Source organism: Elephantulus edwardii, unplaced genomic scaffold (genome assembly GCF_000299155.1).
Source record: "Elephantulus edwardii isolate Elephantulus edwardi_28Jun2011 unplaced genomic scaffold, EleEdw1.0 scaffold00185, whole genome shotgun sequence".
In the NCBI taxonomy this organism is placed as follows: Eukaryota; Metazoa; Chordata; class Mammalia; order Macroscelidea; family Macroscelididae; genus Elephantulus; species Elephantulus edwardii.
The window spans coordinates 152,781-165,659 of NW_006399935.1; positions in this window are offsets into that span (position 1 = coordinate 152,781).

The following is a 12,879-nucleotide window of genomic DNA, read 5'->3' on the forward strand; positions in this document are numbered from 1 at the left end:
CGGGCTCGCCTCTCTCGCGAGCCGGCGACCAGAGTCCCGAACTCGTAACCTCGCCCTCCGACCCCCGCCCATCACTCCGCGCCCCTGCTGAACCCCCGGGGGGGGGCCTCCCACCCTCCCCATTGCGCCCCCTCCTCGTAAGGGTCCCTTAGGCCCATAACCCCCCGCCAACCCTCCGCGATGACCCTCAGGACCCTTCCCTGAGCTCTCCAGAGCCTCCCCCCCCACCCGCAGTCCCACCCCCCCCCCGATGGGCGCCCCTTGGCCCAGGTCCCCGCCAGCCCGCTGTCAGGCTCTCTCGAGACCCCCACCCACCGTCAGAGTCCTTGCCCCCGGGCCCCTCCCCCACGGCGCCAACCCTGGCCTGGCTGGACTCGCTCTCACCCCCGAGGAGGCACCCTCAGGGCCCACCCCCGCTCTGCTGACCTTAGGGGACCCCCTCGGCTCTGGAACCCAGCAGTCCCTCCACAGACCCCCCACTCGAGCCTGCTGCCAGCTCCCACTCCCAGCAACCCGGGGGCCCAAGGGCGCCCCTCCAAATCCTCCCTCCATGTCCTTCCAGAACCCGCCAATAGCATCGCACACACCCCTGATCCTGGACCCGCCCTCTAGAAAACCCACCCCCACCTGCTGCTGGGAAGCTCCCACAGACATTTCCCAAGCCTGTATCCCCTAGACACACACACACATCGGGGAGCACCCCCCTTCTCACGCAGAGAGAGCACTAACATGCAAGTCCTCCAGCACGGACACACAAGGTGATGAACCCCACATGTCCCAGGACCCCACAGACACAGATCTTCCAGCATCTACAGAGAACCCCTACAAATCATGCCATCTATACAGACACAGAGGACCCCCAGAGCCACCTCCACCACCTGGGGGCCAGCCCCTCCCACAGCTCTGTCCCCCACAGATGGTAACTCAGAGACCAAGGGGACCTACCTTTCCACATCAGCTTCCTTGGATGGGGCCCCACACTGGGACCCAGAATCTCCTAGTGCCCTATGGGTACCCTCTGCTTTATCCATCAAGTCCTGATTTGCCTTCTTCAAAAATATTCACTGTCCCTCCTTCCCCAGCAAGTCCCAAAAGGAACCACTGTCCACTCCCTAATTTATGTCGTCCTCTGCAGCTGGGGGGGGGGGGGGTCTGACAGTACCCAGCCCCTTCCTGAGGTCTTGAGCAGAGGCTGGTAGGTCCAGCATGCTGGCATCCTCCGTGGGCAGTGCCGGCTCCCGATAGCCAGCTGGGTTCTTTCGTCCACCATGGCTGTGTTTTTGCCAAAACAGTGGTTGCCTTCTGGAATTTGCGACCCTATGGGGCCAGATTTGGGCCTGCCAGAAGCGGGCATGTCTCTGTGAAGGAATATTTCCAGAAAGGACAAATGTGCTGAAAAGGCTGTGGATGAGAACAGTGCTCCATGTTGTCCCCAGGCTGAGCTGTGACAGCTCACGGCTGACCCCCGAGTTCCCCTGGCACACTGTGGTCGACTTCGGGTGGTTTGGACAGAATTGCAGGTGGCTTGGCCCTGGCACAGGGATGTGGTGAGACAGAGGAGAGGAGCCGCCAGCCGGGGACAGATGATGTAGCTGCCACTGCAGGGTGTACTGAGGAGCCCTGGGTCCCAGTGGACCCAGGACCTGCCCAGCCCAGCCCAGCCTAACAACTGCTTATCTGAGGCTTTTCCCATGAAAAAAGCCCGATTCTCAGGCCTGGGCTTCCTTGTAGAGAGTCACCAGTGGATCCTAGGTGAACCTGGGCAAATCTCATTTTGGCTCAGTGCCTCAACTTTCCCCGTCTGGGAAATGGGGCAGAAATCCTTAGAACAGTGCTTTGACCCGCTGAGGTTAGGATAAAATATTGAATGTTCTCTGGGCATCTTGTGGACAGGATAGTGGCCTCCATGAGGACAGTCAGCCATCTGTGGGTGCTAACAGAGCCACTGGCCACCCTGACCCCTGATTGTTACTGGGTGCCATTCACTGAATACGGCAATTGGCTAGAACCAGGGCTGGTGGGGAGAGGAGAGATGGTCTATAGTGGGGCCTGTAGCCACACAGTGGCCTCCCTGGGGTCTGGGGACCAGGAGACTGCTCACTGGTCCCATGTAAACCCCTAGTGCCAGGCAGGGAGATGCTTGTTCTGTGTACTTGATGAAGCTGTTGAGGCACAAAGAAGACAAACCCCACAGCCTCTCAGGGCAGGACTCTGTGGGGTCAGAACAGCAAACTGATCGCAAACACAAGAAGGCCTGGAGCGAGCTGGCTAACAGCTTCAGCGTGGCCGTACCCGAGACTAGGGGTCCAGGCCCCCGGTTGTGTGCACTGTAGGTGTGGCGTGGGGAAGGGAGCACAGACCTCCATCCTCCCGTAAGACACAGGGACCAGGTCCAGGGCTCCTTCTGGTCCCCGACCTGCATCTGAAGACCGTCTCCATGTCACAAGTGGAGAGCTGAAACAGCAGCGCACACCGATGAGACCCGCTGACTCCCTGCCAAACGCCACTTACCTATTATCTCATTTAGTGCTCACGGCAACCAAGAGGCGGCAGGAGCTCAGCTCCGACTTGCCCTTCCCACCTCGCCCCCGCCTGCCAGGTGCACTCTGAGACCAGTCGTGTCAGCCTCCTGCAGGGGCTGGCGCTGGCAGGAAGGTGTGCGACAGACAGGGTGACGGATGGACCCGGTGAGGAGCAGGAGAGGCAGGCACCAGCGAAAGCTGCTCTGGGCAGTGGAAGTGTTTATAGAGGGAGGTCCCAGAAGCAGAAATATGCCTAGTGCCTTTATATAGGGGCCTCCTCCTACAGGCCCCTGTGTCCCATACATGACCCCCTGGGCCACACTGTGGCCTGGGACACTCCCTGGTAAGAGGGTTCCACAGCTAGACAAATTTGGGAAAGGCCACCCTGGACTCCCTCGTCAAGGACACGTGCCCTATACACACACTAGAAGGCAGGCATAGAGACAGACAGACAACATGGGACAGACAGTAGGAGGAGGTGAGTTAGAACGAAGGAGGACCAGGGAAGAGATGGTTGCTCCGGGGAAATTGAGAAGGGTCTATTGGCATGACTCGCCTGCACGTGTGAGGTGTGCTCACTGTGAGATGTGTGATCCACTGAGGTCTGGCCCCTCCTCTAGAATCCCTGGACAGGACACACGGGTACTATCCTCAAATGCTAACCCGAAAGGCCCCTCAGAAGAAAGGCCTGGTGATCTGCATCCAAAAGAGCCACCATTGCCAACCCTACAGAGCACAGTTTACTCAGACACAGGGGTCACCGTGCTTCTAGCTTGGCGGCAACAGTCCTGCTCACCACCCCAGCCTGCAGGTCCTCCCGGTCAGAATGTCTGTCCTACTCCCACTTGTGCCCCCAGCAAGGCTCGGGGTGTTACACCCAGTAGGCACCAATCAGCCATTAACCTAAGTGTTACCAGCTGGAACATATCCAGATGCCCACACAGAAGAAAGGCCTGGCAATCTGCTACTTTTAAGATGACAGCTTTCTCAAGGCATTCCAATGGAGCCCAGTTCTGCTCCGTAACACATGGGGTGACCATGAGTCAGAATCAACTCCACAACAATGGGGTCCCCCAGGGGACAAGACACGTGGCAGATGTTCCCTAAGGACTTGTTGGGTTTCAGGAGTTGACAGTCTTCTGTGCACACCTGCTTTTAAAAGAGGATCTGATTTTAAAATGAATCTTCCCAGAAGGTCTGGTCCAACCCACCTCATTCTTCTCCCAGCCTAGCAGATAGCAGAGGGCTGCCATCTGGGCCTTGAAAAGTCAAGAACCATTGCTGGGTTCATTTCTCTGTGTCCTATGGCCCCTTCTCTGGAAGGGTTTGTGAGAGGTTTGGTGTCTTCGCCAACAGCTACCACACTCAGCTGTTAACTGAAAGGTTGACAGTTCAAGTCCACCAAACGTGTCCTCAGATGGCAAGCCTGATGATGTACTTCACACTGAATAATCAGACATCGGAAATCCTTCGGGGCGGGGCCTATGAATCACAGTTCTCACCGGCAGAGGGCCGGGCGTCGAAATCTGTTTGCCGGCAATGGTTTAGCTGGGTCTTGGTTGTTTTTCATTTTTTCCCTGTTGTCATTCTCTAAGGCACTAAAATGTAGAGAAATGAATTTGCAGGGCCCTGTTACGGTAGCAGAAAGGTAGCTGGAGAGGCTCCAGGGCAGTCAGGAAACTTTTTAGGTCGAAAGGGATCCCACAGGTTGTAATTGTCCCCCTCTTGGATTTAGCCTGCAGGCGTTTGCTGCTGCTGCTGGTGCTGTTATTACCAATAATAACTATTCTTTTACTGTGTTTCATCTTTAAACAAGGTCACTGCGTAAGGGACCGGACTGCTGAGGAAGGATTGCTGTTGTCTTTCATTTCGTACATGTTGATTGGATGTTGTTCTTGATCGTTGCTATGAGGTGGGCCCCAACTCATGTGAGCCTTGAGCTCAACAGAACAGGATGCCCCCAGGGCTGTCCCCTGTCTGCATCTGGGTACATTTAAGTCCATGGTTTCAGCCAGTGTGCACTTTGAGTGCCTACCAATCAACGGGAGCTCTGATGGCTTTTAGTGGTAAGATGCTGTGCTGCCAACCCAAAGGTGTACAGTTCAAATCCACCAGCTGCTCCGTGGGGAAAAGACGAGCAGTCTCCTCCCATGTGATTTACTGCCTTTGCAAACCCACTGGAGGGTCATTTATGACCCAACAGCACACAACAACCACCAGCTCAAGGAGCTTGTCTTCTAACTCTGTGTCAGACAATGCTGTGCTGCGACTGGTTTTGAGAAATAGATCACCAGGCCTTTCTTCCTAGTCTGTCCTAGTCTGGAAGTTTCCCTGAATCCTGTCCCCCTGTGGCTGACCCTGCTAATGTTTGAAATGCCTGTGGCCTAGCTTCTAGCGTCACAGACACACACAAGCATTAGAAGACAAGAAGTAGACGCATGGTGACTTTACTGTAGTAAAAACACAGTTAACAAGGGGTTCCTACTCATAGCGGCCCTCCTTCAGGTTTCCAAGGTTTGAATCTTAATGGGCAGAGACTGGCCATCTTTCTGTCAAGAAGACTTGAACCATCAACCTTTGGGCTAGCAGCCCAACACCAGATGCACTAAGCCATCGGGCCTCCTTACCTGCTCCACGTCTGGTAGAACTCTGTATTTTGGGATCTACTTACAAGCTAGATCTTGCAAGGGGAATTCACCATATACCTGTTGTGGTGGTGGTGGTGGTGGTGTGCCATCAAGTTGAGTACCCTCTCATAGAGACCCTCTAAACAACAGATCTAAACCTCTTTCTACCCTGTGCCATCCTCACAATTTCCAACGCACTTGAGCCCATTGCAGTAGTCACTGCATCAATCCATGTGGCTGACCCTCCACCTTCCCAAGCATGATGCCCCTCTCCAAGAATAACCTCTCCTAGCAACAAAAACAGACCTTCACAGTGTAATACATCTCCTGATCTCCTGACTGTTGGTACCAAGTGTATTGATTATGGATCCAAGTAAGATGAAGTCACTGACAGTTTCAATCTTTTCTCCATCTATCATGATGTTACCTATCAGTCCAGTGGTTAAGATTTTTGTGTTCTTGATACTGAGATGCAATCCATATTGAAGGCTGTAGTCTTTGCTCTTCTGCAGCAAGTGCTTCATGTCCTCCTCACTTTCAGCAAGCAAAGTTGTGTCATCTGTACAATACAGGTTATTTATTGATGAGTCTTCCAGCAATCCTGATGCCACACTCTCCTTCATCGTTCATCTTCTCGAACAATTTGCTCAGCATACAGATTGAATAAGTATGGAGAAAGGATACAACCCTGGCACACATCTTTCTTAATTTTAAACCATGTGGGGTTCCCTTGCTCTGTTTCCATAACTCCTTGGTCTTGGTATAGATTTCACACAAGCACAATTAAGTGTTCTGGGATTCCCACTCCTCTCAATCTTAGTCATAATTTGTTATGGCCCACCCTTTATCTAGCAGAGAGCAAGTATAGGTCAAACCTGCTCTAAGCACGGTATAGGTCTTGGCTTATTTATACCCCAGAAGAAGATCTGTGAGGTAGTTGTTTTGGGCCCCAGCTTAATAGTGACCCTGTGCACAGTGGGCAGCGCTCTTTCTAGTCTTTCTCTAGCTCTTTCTCCACTGTCCCCACTATCTGTTTCAGATCAGACTGCTGTGGTCCACAGAGTTTTTAATGGCTGATTTTCTGGAAGAAATCACCAGGCCTTTCTTCCTAGTTTGTCTTAGTAAACTCAGCTGAAACCAGTTTAGTCTCTCGGCAACACAGAAACCACCTCAGACACAGATGATGATGATTAAACAGAGGTCCCTTGGCTGGGACTCAAACCCAGGTCTCCCACATGGAAGGTGAGAAATCTGCCCCTGAACCACCACGATAGCTATTTTCAGATGAAGAAACTGAAGTGAAGATCATCACACCGAAGACAGCTGCTGCCTCCCAAGTAGCCGGGGACCACAAGATCTGGGATCAGCTGTCCAGACTCGAGAGAGCCGGGAAGACGCCCCATGGATGGGGAGACATCCTGGAATATCACGAAGGAGCAGCTAACTTGGGCACAAGAGTGGACCGCGGAGTTCCAACTGTCATCCTTGTTATCTAAGGGCCAGCTTGCCTGTCAGTTGCCCAGCCCTTGCCAAGGAAAAGGACCTTCTACTGTAGGCCAGGCCGTCTCCCTGGCAATCAGTAGAACCAGGCAGCCCGCTGGCCTCTATGAGACTGGGCAAACTCAATACATGCTATCTCTCCAGATTGCGAATCCAGTAATGAGACCCATTGATTGCTAGGGGGAGGGGAGGGGAAAGCAACAGAAGCTTTCAAACCAACAACACATTGCCACCAAGTCCATTTCCACTCATGAGGGCTCCACCTGGGCCACAGTAGAACTGCTTCCTGACTAATATTTACGGAAGCGTATCGCCAGGCCTTTCTTCTGCGGTGCTGCTGGGTGGGTTCAAACCACCAACCTTGTGATTAGTTGTTGTTCGGTGCCACTGAGTCGAATAAACTCACAATGACCCTATGAACAACAAACCTGAGCCCTGTCCTGTCCTGTGCTGTGCTCACTATCTCTGTCAGTGTGACACACTCCCATTGCTGTAGTCACTGTCAGTCCATCTCATTGGGGGTCTTTCTCATTCACCATCTGCCTTTCCAAGCATGATATCCCTTTCCAAGGATCAGCCTCTCCTAGCAGCATGTCCAAAGTATGTGAGAGATAAAACCTCACCATCTTTGCCTCCAAGGGGCCCTCTGGCTGCACCCTTTCCAAGACATATCTGTTTGTTCTTTTGGCAGTCCATGGGTTATTCTATATTCTTCTCCAGCACCACGGCTCAAAGACATCAATTTGTCTTCTGTCATCCTTATTGATTGTCCAGCTTTCAGATGCATAGCAAGTGACTGGGAAGGCCCTTGGCCTGAATCAGGCACACCTTAGTCTTCAAACTGACATCATTGCTCTTCAGCATTTTGGAGAGGTCCCTGACAGCGAACTTGCCCAGTGCATAATGTCTCTCTATTTCCTGACTGCTGGTACCTTGATCAGTAGTCCAGTGCAAACTATTTGTGCCCCCCAGGGCCCTGGAGAGGAGACAGGGACTCAGCATTAGAAGGAAGGGTGAGACCTTTTTTCCCAGCCTGCAAAATACCAAACTATGAAAAGACGAGTGCACACTCACTCGCTCTCCTGTCGGGAGATAAATATCAGCAGGTGTCTGCAGTACCAGGATCCCCTGGGTGGCATGTTCGGCTGCTCATCACCAGGTTGATAGTTGAATTCCACCCAGAGGAACCTCAGAAGAAAGGCCTGGCTGTCTGCTTCTGAGAAACGAGCCTCTGGAAGCCCCACGGAGCAGCTTTTGCTCGGACACATGGGGAACTGCCATGCACTGGAGTCGACTGGACTCGGTGTTCCCCGGGTGAGAGGGCACAGAGAGCGTGGCAGCGCGGGGCGTGGATGTGGAGCGGAGGCCTGCAGTCAGGGACACACTCACATCCTTGTTCCCTGTGGCCCCAGCCAGGCCTCAGTGAGGGACGCTGTGCACTGCGGCGCTTCTCCTGAGGTAGAGTGTACAGTGCTGTCCACTTGTTGGCCCTCCCCACCGCAGAACCTTCTGGTTCGTTCTCATGTCTTGAGTAGATTTCATTTTATAGGACACTTTCAGATTCACAGAAAATTAGCAAAGAGGGTGCAGAGCGTTTCCACATTCGAGACACCCCATTTCCCCTGTGATTAACTTCTCGCCTTGGGGACAGGGCGTGTGTTACAGTTAACCATACTGATACACTGGGGTCCCTGACACCCTGCCTTGTTCAGATTCCCTTCTAGCCCTGGATTCCACATAAAGTGAGGTGTCACGTCTTCATGGACCCCGAACGCTGTGGGTCGCTCAGGCTCACCTGGTGGCAGGTGGCTGTCTGAGGAGTACAGATTAAGGACTTCGGGGAGTGGCCCCAGCCTGGGTCTCGCTGACATTTTTCTCAAGGATAGGCTGAAAGGAAGCCCACAAAGGGGGGTACTGTTCCCATCACCTCTCATCAGGGGTGCAGGTACTCCCCATGACTTGTTAACCGTGACCACCTCACTGAGCAGCAGGAGCTTCTGTCTTCATTTTTTTTTCTTTTTCAAAATACACTTACTGAGCACTTACTGTATACAGATGCTCTGTGGTTGAGCCCTGGTGATGCCAGGGTTAACGCACTCAGCTGCCGACCAAAGAGTTGAGGGTTCGATCCCTCCAGCCAGCCACTCCACAGGAGGAAGTCGAGGTCGCCTGCTTCCACCAGGAGTTCCAGCCTTCGGGGCGGTTTGACTGTCCTCCGGGGTCCCTGAGTCAGAACGGGCGCGTTGGCAGTGGGCTGACTTTGGGCTGAGTCGGCCCCTGACTCATGGCTGCCTCACTGTCCACAGGACAAAGGTCCGCTGTCCAAGCCTGAGGCTTCCCCATGTGGGTTGTTGATCAGACCATTGTTGTGCATGGGGGTTGTCACTGGCTGGTTTTCACAAGACAAATCTTCAGCCTAGACCAGTTTAGTCCAGAAGCAGTGCTGAGACCCTGTTCCCATCCTAACACACACGCTTCCACAGACAGGAGCATGAAGTGCATTGGCCAGGAATCAAACTCAGCTCTGTCCCACAGAAGGCCAGAGTTCCAGCCCTGAGCCACCGCTGGACCCTGGTGCTGCCTTTAAATCAACTCCTTGCCTACGAGTCACGTCTGACTCATGGCTGAACCTCCACTGGGTTTTCTGAGGGGTACATCTAACAGAAACAAGATTGCCCATCTTTTTCCCACAGAACTGCTAGTGGATTCGATCTATCAGAGAGGGACTGCCTGTGCATTCACAACACAGCTCCCTCGAGGCTGCACCACCAGAGCTCCCGAGGTTGCCTTGTTGTTGTTGTTGTGTGCCTTCAAGTCGGAACCAACCCACAGCTGAGCCTCTAGCAGGTTTCCAGAGGCAGTAAATTCCACCAGAGGAGATTGGCCATCCGTCTGCCTTGGGGCAGCCGAAAGATTAGAACCCTGTGCCTTTGGGATTGTAGTACAGCTTCTTACCACTGGGCCACCCAGGCAGGTTAGGATTAAACATTAAGACAACAGATCCTTACCCACGTTCATGACCCAGTAGGGCAGGCAGGCCTGTACAGAAGTGATTGCCATGGAATTTATGTTGGGGGGTGGGGGCAGAGGAGGGCCGTTTTCTGAGATAGTGAACCAAGATGCTTGGGGAGGTGTTGGCCAGAAACACTCCCCAGGGAGAAGTGTGGTCAGAGCAGGTCCTGGAAAGTGAGTGGCTCTGTAGTCAGAGGGCCCGGCATGTGCAAAGGCCCAGGCGGGCCTAACCAGGTGCTCCTGGAGGGCTTGGGGGGTTGGGGGCGGAGACAGCGAGGCTGGCAGGGTGAGTGTGCATGCAGAGGCAACGGGGGTCGGAGAACTGCCGAAAGGCTTGGGGCCGAGGAACAGCGCCGTTCTCGTTAGCGGGTTCTGACTCCACATACAACCAAATGCAGCATTGTCCAATCCTGAGTGCGTTCTTACAGCCACTGTATCTTTTTTTTAATTTTTTTTATTATTATTATTTTTTATGTGTGTATCGTCAAATCAGATCTGATTGGTACAGGAGGCAATTGTTCCTCCTTCAGCAGAACATCTGGTGGATTTGAACTGTGCACCTCTGGGATTGCAGTGCAGCTTCTTGCCACTAGGCCACCAGAGCTCACCATCCACTGTATCTTTTGTGTGTCTTGCAGTCAAGGGGCCTCACCCTCCAGCATGGTCACGAAATATTCTCTGTGTGTTCATTGGCTCCTTTTCGGAAGTAGATTGCCAGGCCTTTCTTCCTAGTCTGTCTTAGTCTCAAAGCACTGCTGAAACCTGTCCGCCATAGGGGACCTTTGTTGTATTTTAAATACCAACAGAACATCACAGTCACAGTACGATGATGGACCGATGGGTGGTGATGATTTGGTTATAGCTGCTTTTTGAGGGAGGGGAAGGGGCATGGCTCTGTTGTGCAGGCGAGAAGCAGAGGCCCCAGCAAGGTGGGAGTTTCTGAACCCAAACTGGATGTGGAGTGTCCAAGAGGAAGGGAGGTTTGGATGGTGGGCTTGGCAGGCTCTAGGACTTGGGAGGAAAGCCGGCAACAACAGGCCTCCAGCCTGAGAGTGCCACACCAGAGCCTGTGACAGGCCACCCCCCCTCCTGCCTCCCATCCCTCTAGCCTGACACAGCTTCAAGAGCTGTGGGCCGCCCTAGGGAAACAGTGCCAACAAGGACAAGATTAAGTCCTGCAGGGGCCAGGACCCTCCCCCTCAGAGGGGAAATGGGTGGGCAGTGCCTGACACATGCCTCAGGGCAGGGTCTGAGAGGTCTGCCGTAGAGGACAAAGTTGAGAAACTTAGGACCCTTGGAGGAGAGCCCTGGGGCATGGGGGTGGCAGCAAGGAGGTGAGCAGTCCTCCGTGTGCAGGGGGCCTGCCCTGCCCTGGCTCCTCTGTGCCCATTCAGCAGGTGTGCCCACGTGTCCTCACCACCACGTCCCACACCCAGGATGGTGCTTGGCCCCAGAAATCACCCAGGAGGCAGCTGGAATGAGACTGGGTCAGCAGGAGCCATGGCCCCTGGTGTGGGGGCAGATGGGCTGAGCTCGGCGGCACCTCCACCCCACACCGCAGCCCCGAGCCGAGGCCTGGTCAGTGCAGGGTGGGCGCCGAAGTGTTCACAGCTATGTCTGCCTGTGCACGGCAGCGGGTGCCTTCCAGGGCTGAGCAGTGTTCAGAAAATGCCAGGGTTAGTTGAAACAGGTGCCTGCAGGACCTTGAGGTCCCCGTCCCTCCGGGCCTGTGTATTTAATGTATTTCCTGGATGAACAGACTTTCATAGGTGATGAACCACCCACAGCTTCCACTAGCCTACAGGACTGGGTTTTCTCAAAGACCCAGGTGGCTCCTGGGTGGGGAGGGAGGGCCTGCCTGGCCACACGTGGTCTCTCTGAGCTCCCCCTGTGGCGCTGAGGCTCCGTCCCCACCCCTTCCCCCTCCTTGCCCACCCTCCTGACCCTGGGTTCAGGCACCCACCGCCTACTGAGAGATTCTTGGATTCAGCACTTCTCGCCCACAGTCCCGTCCATCTCTGGCCAGCCCAGCACGCACTTTGACTCTTCTAAAGTCTCCAGCGCCCCCACACTCCTCCCTGGGGAATGATTAACTCCTTGTCAGGCCTCCCAGGGCAGCCTGACCTCGGGGACCACCTCCAGATGGTGGTCCCTGGTCAGTTGGTTGATGAGAAGGAACATTCTCCTGGCCGTGCTGGGAACTGCTTGCCAGAGTCTAGATTACTCGCCAAAAGCCAGGCCCTGGGTGCCCCACTGAGGGGAGCCTGGTGGGCCAGAGGTAAAACCAGTGGCCCTGGGGGCAGCAGGTCCTGGGGAGGGGGAGCTCTGGGCACCAGAGGAGAAGAGCTGAATGCAGCCAGAGACCAGAGCACACACGTGTGGCTGGTGGGGACCCATTGGGGATGTGGCCTGAGGGTGACCAGGCAAGTGATATCCTATTACCATCCCCCACCTGTCAGGGGACTAGATACCCCCTCCCCAGGGGACCAGTCAGGTGGAATCCAACAGTAGCTGGAGGACCCCAGTACAGAGTGAAGGAGAGGGGACAGCCAGGACAGTAGCGTCAGAGGGGAGGACAGGCAAGCTTGTCTTTCTGTCTGCGTGACCCAGGGCCGAGTCCTGGTGTCCAGAATCTCCCAACCAGGTGACCGCTGTCCCCAGAGGAGGTCCCAACAGCCCCGACAACTGGCTCAAGCTGCAGGTACTGGCCAGCGTCTGCTGCCACTGCCCTGAGCATGTGGCGTGCAGTCTGCACTTGACTTTCACAACCACCCTCGAGGGTGTCCCAGTCCAGACTCCTGAGAGATGAAGCCGCCCACCCAAAGTCACACGGCTTCAGACACAGATCCGCTTGAGCTGGCACCCAGGCCTTCAACCCTGTACTGGTCACCTCTCCAGAAGCTGGCAGGCAATGAGGACTGTGTCCTTGAGGCCCAAGAAAGGCGAGGCCAGACCCCCTGGGAAGGACAGGGCGAGCTGCACCCCCTTAGGGCCCCAGATTCCCAGCACTCCTCCACATCCCCTGCTTCCCAGTGAAGGGGAGTCACACTCTCAGCCACTCTCTCAGCTGTTGGCAGCCCCAGACAATTAACAGTTGAGAATAATTGCTCTGGCCCTGCCAGCAGCCCACTTAGGTTGATAAGATGGGGAAGGTCAGGCACTGATGCTGCAGTGGGCACAGGGACCAAGGCTGTCAGGACGGGGATTGGGGGTGTATC